The following is a 7,283-nucleotide window of genomic DNA, read 5'->3' on the forward strand; positions in this document are numbered from 1 at the left end:
GCTCTGGAATCAGTTAAATTGCCCAGGAGGGTACAAACAAAGGATCCGATTCGGGAAAGGTGTATTCCTGGTCGTAATGCTGGTGAGTTACCGCCGCTCTGATATCCAAAAGTTCATCCCGGCTGTATGTAATAACACAAAACAATTTCTGGGCTAATAATATAAGAAATAAGACAACAAAAAAATACTGCAAAGTTTCGTAAGAGCTAGAAGCATGGCAGCAATGTCCGTCGGCACCATTTTCCAGTTTATTTCTATCTGCAGCATTACGGGTTAGTCACATTGCTAAGGAAATGAAACCTACATGGAGCACTGATTTTCATGGTACCTCTCATGTGCTCAGAGGAGTGGTGCGCCCGGCCAGACTAGACCCCATCTGCCACAGAAGGTGGCAAAGTGGATTATGTCAATGTAATTCTCATGTTTTCATAACCATTTCTAGCGGGAGTCTCTACACACTAGAAAACACCAAACAAGGTCAAACGGTGACCTTTTACAATTAGCTGCCAAACAAATGCTATGTTTACAGTTTGTAGCTCTTTACTGTTGTTTCATTGTACAACATTATGGTATATACTGAATCAATGTTCATTATTGACAGTTATGAAAGGACATGGTATCATGGTTGATTGGAGAGTTTGTAATCAAACAGACATATGGGTCGACCTTATGGGATGATGGGTCAAATTTTTCTCATTTTGAGCGGTTCAAATGCAATGTCATAAGACAAAAACACGAGACCAAACTTCTGAACGCTCTGCTTCCCTCGAGCCACATGAAAACGCCTCTTAACCATAAAAGATGATGCAGTTGGTATCATCGCAGACGAGCCGAGGGAGCGAAAAAATATGTCCAAATATTTCCATGGCTCCTGTGGCCTTCTGCTAGCATATTTCTGGCATGAGCTCATGTGTGCTGTGGCTAGTTTGAGCTCTCTCAGCACTGTTCCCTTCCCAGTCTCTTGAAGTACTAGTGTCTGAGCTCAACTAGGCATTTACATTGTCATTCAAGATGCTTTTCTCCCCTACACCCTTAGGAGTGTTGTTCCACTGAGACCCGAGGGTGGGGATTTTTAGTGAGAGGGCCTACATACAGTAGTTGTTCCGTTACACTGAAACTGAACATGTGCAGCTTGAGTATCAGCTTTATCTCGATATTCATTCAAAATTAGGTTTCTAAACTTTGGTTCTCAGAGTACACTGGTCCTCAAGGGTTCAGTAGTCCTTATGGTTATTATAATATAAAACTCGGAGTCAACTATTTCAATAAACTGTCTGCACTTTTACTGCCTGTAATTGACAATAAGTAGGCTATGAAACACTTATTCTTTTAATTCTTTCAGCAGTTATTTTCGTGAGCCCTGCATGATCCAAATGGGGGGAAAGTTGTTTGAAAATGTGACCGAAGCTTTTTATTTCTCAGGGGCAGGGGCTTAAGGTTTTTCTTCTTAACTGGATCGAGAGAAAATCTCAATAAAAAAGTATGTGGTATTAACCGACCATAAATTGACATGAAATGTATTCCTGATAATGCAAACATTGGGAACAGAGGAGCCAGAAATAACTCTCATACAAGATGTGTAAGACATTGGGACTGAACCAAGCAGCAAGCAAGTGGAGGCGGGGGGTTAGAGAGAGAGGTGGAAGGAGTTAGGGGTAGAGGGGTGTCTGTGGAGGGTTAGAGAGAGAGTGAGTCGGCGAGAGGAGCGAAGGGGGTGGCCCTGTGTAAAGGAACTCATAAAAGTCACATTTGTTGGTGATGCATGAGGAAGTGAAGCCAGCTTTGGCACATGTGTCTGTGGTGCTACATTAACTGTTAACACAAATAATCAAAGTGCAGGGCCCATTGAGCGCTGGCGCCAGTGAAATGAGGGGGAGAGGCTGGCTTTGCAGGCGCCTCCCTCCCTCTCTCTCTCCTTCCCTCTCTCCCTGGGCCTAGCTAGCAGGTGGAGGTCTACCAGGGGCTTTCACAGGATGGAAGTGCTTACAAAACAGGCGGGCCAGCCCACTGACGGAGGAAAGCATCGCCACACTCCTGCTTTCCAGCTATTGTGTAGAAGTGTGCTTCTCTTTTTAGAACCTCGCCTTTGTACTGTTAAGCACCGACACAGCTCTGAGAGCCGGAAGAGAAATGGCACCGGCAGTAACTACGTCACCTACTGTAGCGACATGCTTGCCTCAAGCTAATTAACATGTCACTGTTGTGACCTTGACTTTATTTTATTTTTTACCATTTTAGCTGTAGATGGTACAGTAAAATCACTGCCCTAATTCACTGGAACAGAAAGCTTTGCTGTATTATCAGTAATAATTTAAAGGGTGCCTAGGGCTTCATAACACATTCATAACCTATACATAACACATTCATAGGATGTATATAATTTACGCTTATGTCAACAACTGCAATGTGTATAATATGGGGAGGACTGTTGTCTGATAGAGGAATTTTGGGGGCAAACTGTGACCACAGAGCTGTTTCCTGTGTTGAAACCCCCCAACTCTTGTTGCCAATGGGCTGTAAAGAGAGGCTCCACAAACACATTGATTTTGGAAAGTCAGACTTTATAAAAATTCATTCTGCAGTCCTCAGGGTCTGATAAAATGTAAGTTTGTTACCCGTAATCATAGAAAATAAATAGCTATTATCAAATGTATTTACTTTCTATTTTTATTCCTATTGTTTTAAAGACAAAACACAACATTAGTATTCAAATAGATGATGAAATGTTGGGAATAAAGGGGGTTTAAACTATTAAAAAAACGAATGTTTTATGGTTTTATATATATTTATTACCCTATGACACTGTTTCCATTGTTCACATACTGTCTGGATTTAGGTTGGAAAATAAACAAAGAGAAGATGTATCATCAGAGAAGCTGTTGTACTTATGCTTTCCATTACAAATTTAGAAAGCTTTTCTATCAGATTGAATTAGCAAAAGTATAATGCTGCTGCTACTCTTTCTTTTTACAAGACCCTTTCATTTGAGCTGAGTTCTGTTCTCTTCCAAAAACAGTCAGTCCAAGTCATGCGGGGGAAATAAATATCACAGTTTGGAAAAAGTAATACCCTGCAGCCTTGTAGCCTCTATGCTATGTGACATCGGCACAAAGGAAGCATGGCCTGGGCCCCCGATGCTCCCCACTTCCCATGCAGCCCAGGCAGCAGCCCACAACTGGGCCCTAGACCGAGGTTCCCTGGCGCCACAGTCATCATGTGTGTCAGTCACTTGCAAAACTCTCTTTTTTCCTTAGAGGATGAGCTAAGATCCTTCTTTAGCACTAACGATTTATTTTAGACTCAGAGTCCAGAGACCCCCTTTCTTGAAAATCTTTCGTTTATCTTTGCCATGTTGTTTCAATACGAACCAATCAGCTTAGCCTTCACTGGAATGTCCCCTGAGACCCAGCTTTCGTTTCCCAATAGGCCCATTCATTTTGAGGACACAAGTTTAACATCTGGTTCGTATTAGCAGCTCTTACAATAGCTCTCATCTAGGGGCTCCCTCCGCTGGCAATGCTCACTGGGACGAGAGGGCAATCATTCCCTCCAGAAACATTATTTGATACTAAATCTTAAAGCAGAAATGATTGACTATTCCCTATTTATGCTCACATAACAGTCTGTGTTTTTGTTTTACTTGTTAACTGTTCCAGCTTACTAGATGTCAAATTAGTGGACTAATTTGACATCTAGATATTTGCCATTTGCTACAATATGTGCTGAAATACTTAGACAAGTCAGACAGACGATAGATCATACCAATTTTGTGATGAAGCTGTCACATGGGGGAAATAAACCAATGAATATACACACAAGCAGTAAATGATGTTCATGTTCAAATAGTATAGAACCACAGTGAGAGCATTTGAGTCAATATCTTTGAGGAGTCCCATAACATGAGCATTCGGAAGTACGCTCTTAGAAAAAAGGGTTCCAAAAGGGTTCTACATTTGTCCCTATAGGCGAACCACTTTTGGTCCCACGTAGAACCCTTTTTGGTTCCAGGTAGAACTATTTTTGTGTTCCATGTAGAACCCTCTGGAACTCAAAAGGTTTCTACCTGGAACCAAAAAGGGTTCTTCAAAGGGTTATCCTTTTGGGACAGCTGAAGAACCCTTTTTGTTTCTAGACAGCACCTTTTTTTCTTAGTGTGTACCTGAACGATAGGTGACTCGCCATTGAAGATAGGGGAATCAAATCCCTAGTATGATGTGAACTAAATCCAACTTCTCTGTGTATTTATTATGTATTTACATGGTGAGTGCTTTGTAATCACTCTTTTCAATCTTAGTGTTATTGTCATTCAAGGTGCCTGGATGGGCAGCCGTTCAGTTCAGTGAGAACTCGCTGATCCAGCAGGTGTGTGTTTCAGGTCATCTCTGCTCCCAGCCATGCACTGATAAGATGCTCTCATCCTCTCTCTCTCCCCTCTTTCTCTCGCTCTCTCTCCACTCTTTCTCTCGCTCTCTCTCCCCTCTTTCTCTCGCTCTCTCTCCTCTCTTTCTCTCGCTCTCTCTCCCCTCTTTCTCTCGCTCTCTCTCCTCTCTTTCTCTCGCTCTCTCTCCCCTCTTTCTCTCGCTCTCTCTCCCCTCTTTCTCTCGCTCTCTCTCCTCTCTTTCTCTCGCTCTCTCTCCTCTCTTTCTCTCGCTCTCTCTCCCCTCTTTCTCTCGCTCTCTCTCCCCTCTTTCTCTCACTCCCTCTCCCCTCTTTCTCTTTCTCTCCCCTCATTCTCTCACTCTCTCGCTCTCTCTCCCCTCTCTCATGTCACTCTAGCAGTCAAGGTCTGGGCCTAATGTTCTTTTACTTTGCTGCTAGATCATCATCATCCCTCTCTTATCCTGCGGACCACACTGGAGAGAGAGGCACACTGAGATGCTTGCCAGAGTCTGCTGCTTGCCAAATGATTAAAAAGGAAGTTGAGAGGGAAAGCTTGTTAAGTTTCTTATCTATGTGTCTGTCTGTGGAATTTCATATACAAAACGTTATAGGGAACGTCAGATTAATGTATTGCTTCATTTGGGCATTGATCAGTGCAGCCTTTCTGTTGAAAAAGTCTGTAGAGCTTTATTATAAGGGTATTTAACACATTTTCTCATAAAGCATATCTCTTATCAAGTCTGCATCTCACACACACACTGTGGCTATTGTGCTTCCCATTATTTGAAATTCCCCTGTCGGCCGTAGTTCCCGTTGAAGTCATTCTGGCTTTTCTATTTTGGATAACATGGACGGAATCATTCACCATCTATCTTTTTTTTGTTTTTGTTTTTTAACCTTTATTTAACTAGGCAAGTCAGTTAAGAACTAATTCTATTTTACAATGACGGCCTACTGCTGTCTCAGACTAAATGATTGTGGTTTCTAATTCATACACTTGGACTGGCATGTTGTTGATGTCCATTTATTTTCTATTTTTTCAGTTTCTGGCAATTGTTACTGGTCTAATTTTAGAACAGATTGAGACTTTGATCACTACAGTACAGTAGGCCTACAGGCTCTTTATGCTATACCATTCCATCAACACTTACCATGGCTGGGCCCACAGAACAGGAATGAGATTCTATTTCTATGGCAGCTGCACTTGTCTTGTCTGGCTTTACATGTGACTACCTGAGTTAACCTCTACCTATCTCCCTTTGCCACGCTCTGTAATCTAGCATTTGCCCAGAGGATTACTGCCTCCCTTATTTTGAGGCAAAACTATTGATACAATTTCATTTACTATTTTCTTACAGTAATTTCACAAATTCTAGACTTGTATGGTCCCAACCAAGAAAGCATAGGACTAAATGAACAACCATTCAGTAAGTTGAGTTCACATTCCAGTATGTGAAACACAACACAGCTCGATAAGAGTAGGACCAAAAAAACAGATGAAATGAAATCCATAAACTAACCCAGGTCAGATATGTAGAATGTCAACATAAACATCACAGATGGCGTACATTCAAACATCGTCTCTGTTAGATGAAATGTAATCACATAACTAAGAATCCTAACTGACAACTGTAACTCACCAACAGCATTACATCATTGGGTGTCATTATGAAGTCGGGGCACTAGTATTCCTTCCAGCGCTCTCAGTGGTCATGGTTTTAAATTTCATGACCAAATGAGTTTGTTATTATCATTCCATACTGTAAATTTGAGTTAGTCTGACAACAACAATCCACATCAGTCTTTAGATTATTCCTTATCATCTCTGTGCTTTCTCCGCTTTCTGTTACGTCGTGTGTGTGTCTGTTTGTTATGTGTGCGCGCGTGTTTTTGCCTTCGTGTGTGTGTGTTTCCTGAGAATGGAACTCCCTGATGGCCGAGGTTGGGGCTTTGGAGAGGTCATTGGCGGTAACTATGTGTCAGGCTTCATTGTAAATCCTCGCCATGCTTCACCCATTGGCGTCTCTCTGAAGCCCGAACATTTCAACCTTTGACCCCCGGGGAGGTTTGGTTTACAGCCAGCGTTAACAACCTTGATAGCCTGCTGAGAACCTGCCCATTTGATCCAAGGGACAGAGACCCTACTTACAATGATTCTCATTGGACACGGGGACCATTTTGTTGACCTGGTTAGAGAATGTATTTTTTTTCTTCACATGATTGACTTTGTTAATGTTGTTAGATGTATTTGTATTTATTGGCTCTTAACCAAACGTGCTATTTTGTTCGTTTTTTCGCGTTGTTCGTAACTTGTTTTGTACATAATGTTGCTGCTACCGTCTTTAATGACCAAAAAGAGCTTCTGGACATCAGAACAGCGATATCTCACCTCGAATTGGATGAAGAGTGTTTCTTTAATGAGTCAAATGGGAAGGATATACTCCAAACACCCGAACAGGCCCTCATCACCGTCATTCGCTGGAGAAGGAAACTGAAATTTACGGGAAAGAGATCAGGGTGCCTTGTGAGGATCAGGCGACGAGTGGCTAATCTGCCTTTGCCCTCCGTACTGATAGCTAACGTTAAATCGCTAGAAAATAAATGGGACGAACTGAAGGAACAAATATCCTACCAAAGGGACATTAAAAACTGTAATATCTTATGTTTCACCGAGTAGTGGCTGAACGACGACATTAATAACGTACAGCTGGCAGGTTATACACTCCATCGGCAGGACAGAACAGCAGCCTCTGGTAAGACACAGGGCGGGGGCCTATGCATATTTGTAAACAACAGCTGGTGCACGATATCTAAGGAAGTCTCAAGGTTTTGCTTGCCTGAGGTAGAGTATTTCATGATAACATGCTGACCAGACCGGACATGTCGCGTGCGCGAGCATCACA

Source organism: Salmo trutta, chromosome 21 (assembly GCF_901001165.1).
Source record: "Salmo trutta chromosome 21, fSalTru1.1, whole genome shotgun sequence".
In the NCBI taxonomy this organism is placed as follows: domain Eukaryota; kingdom Metazoa; phylum Chordata; class Actinopteri; order Salmoniformes; family Salmonidae; genus Salmo; species Salmo trutta.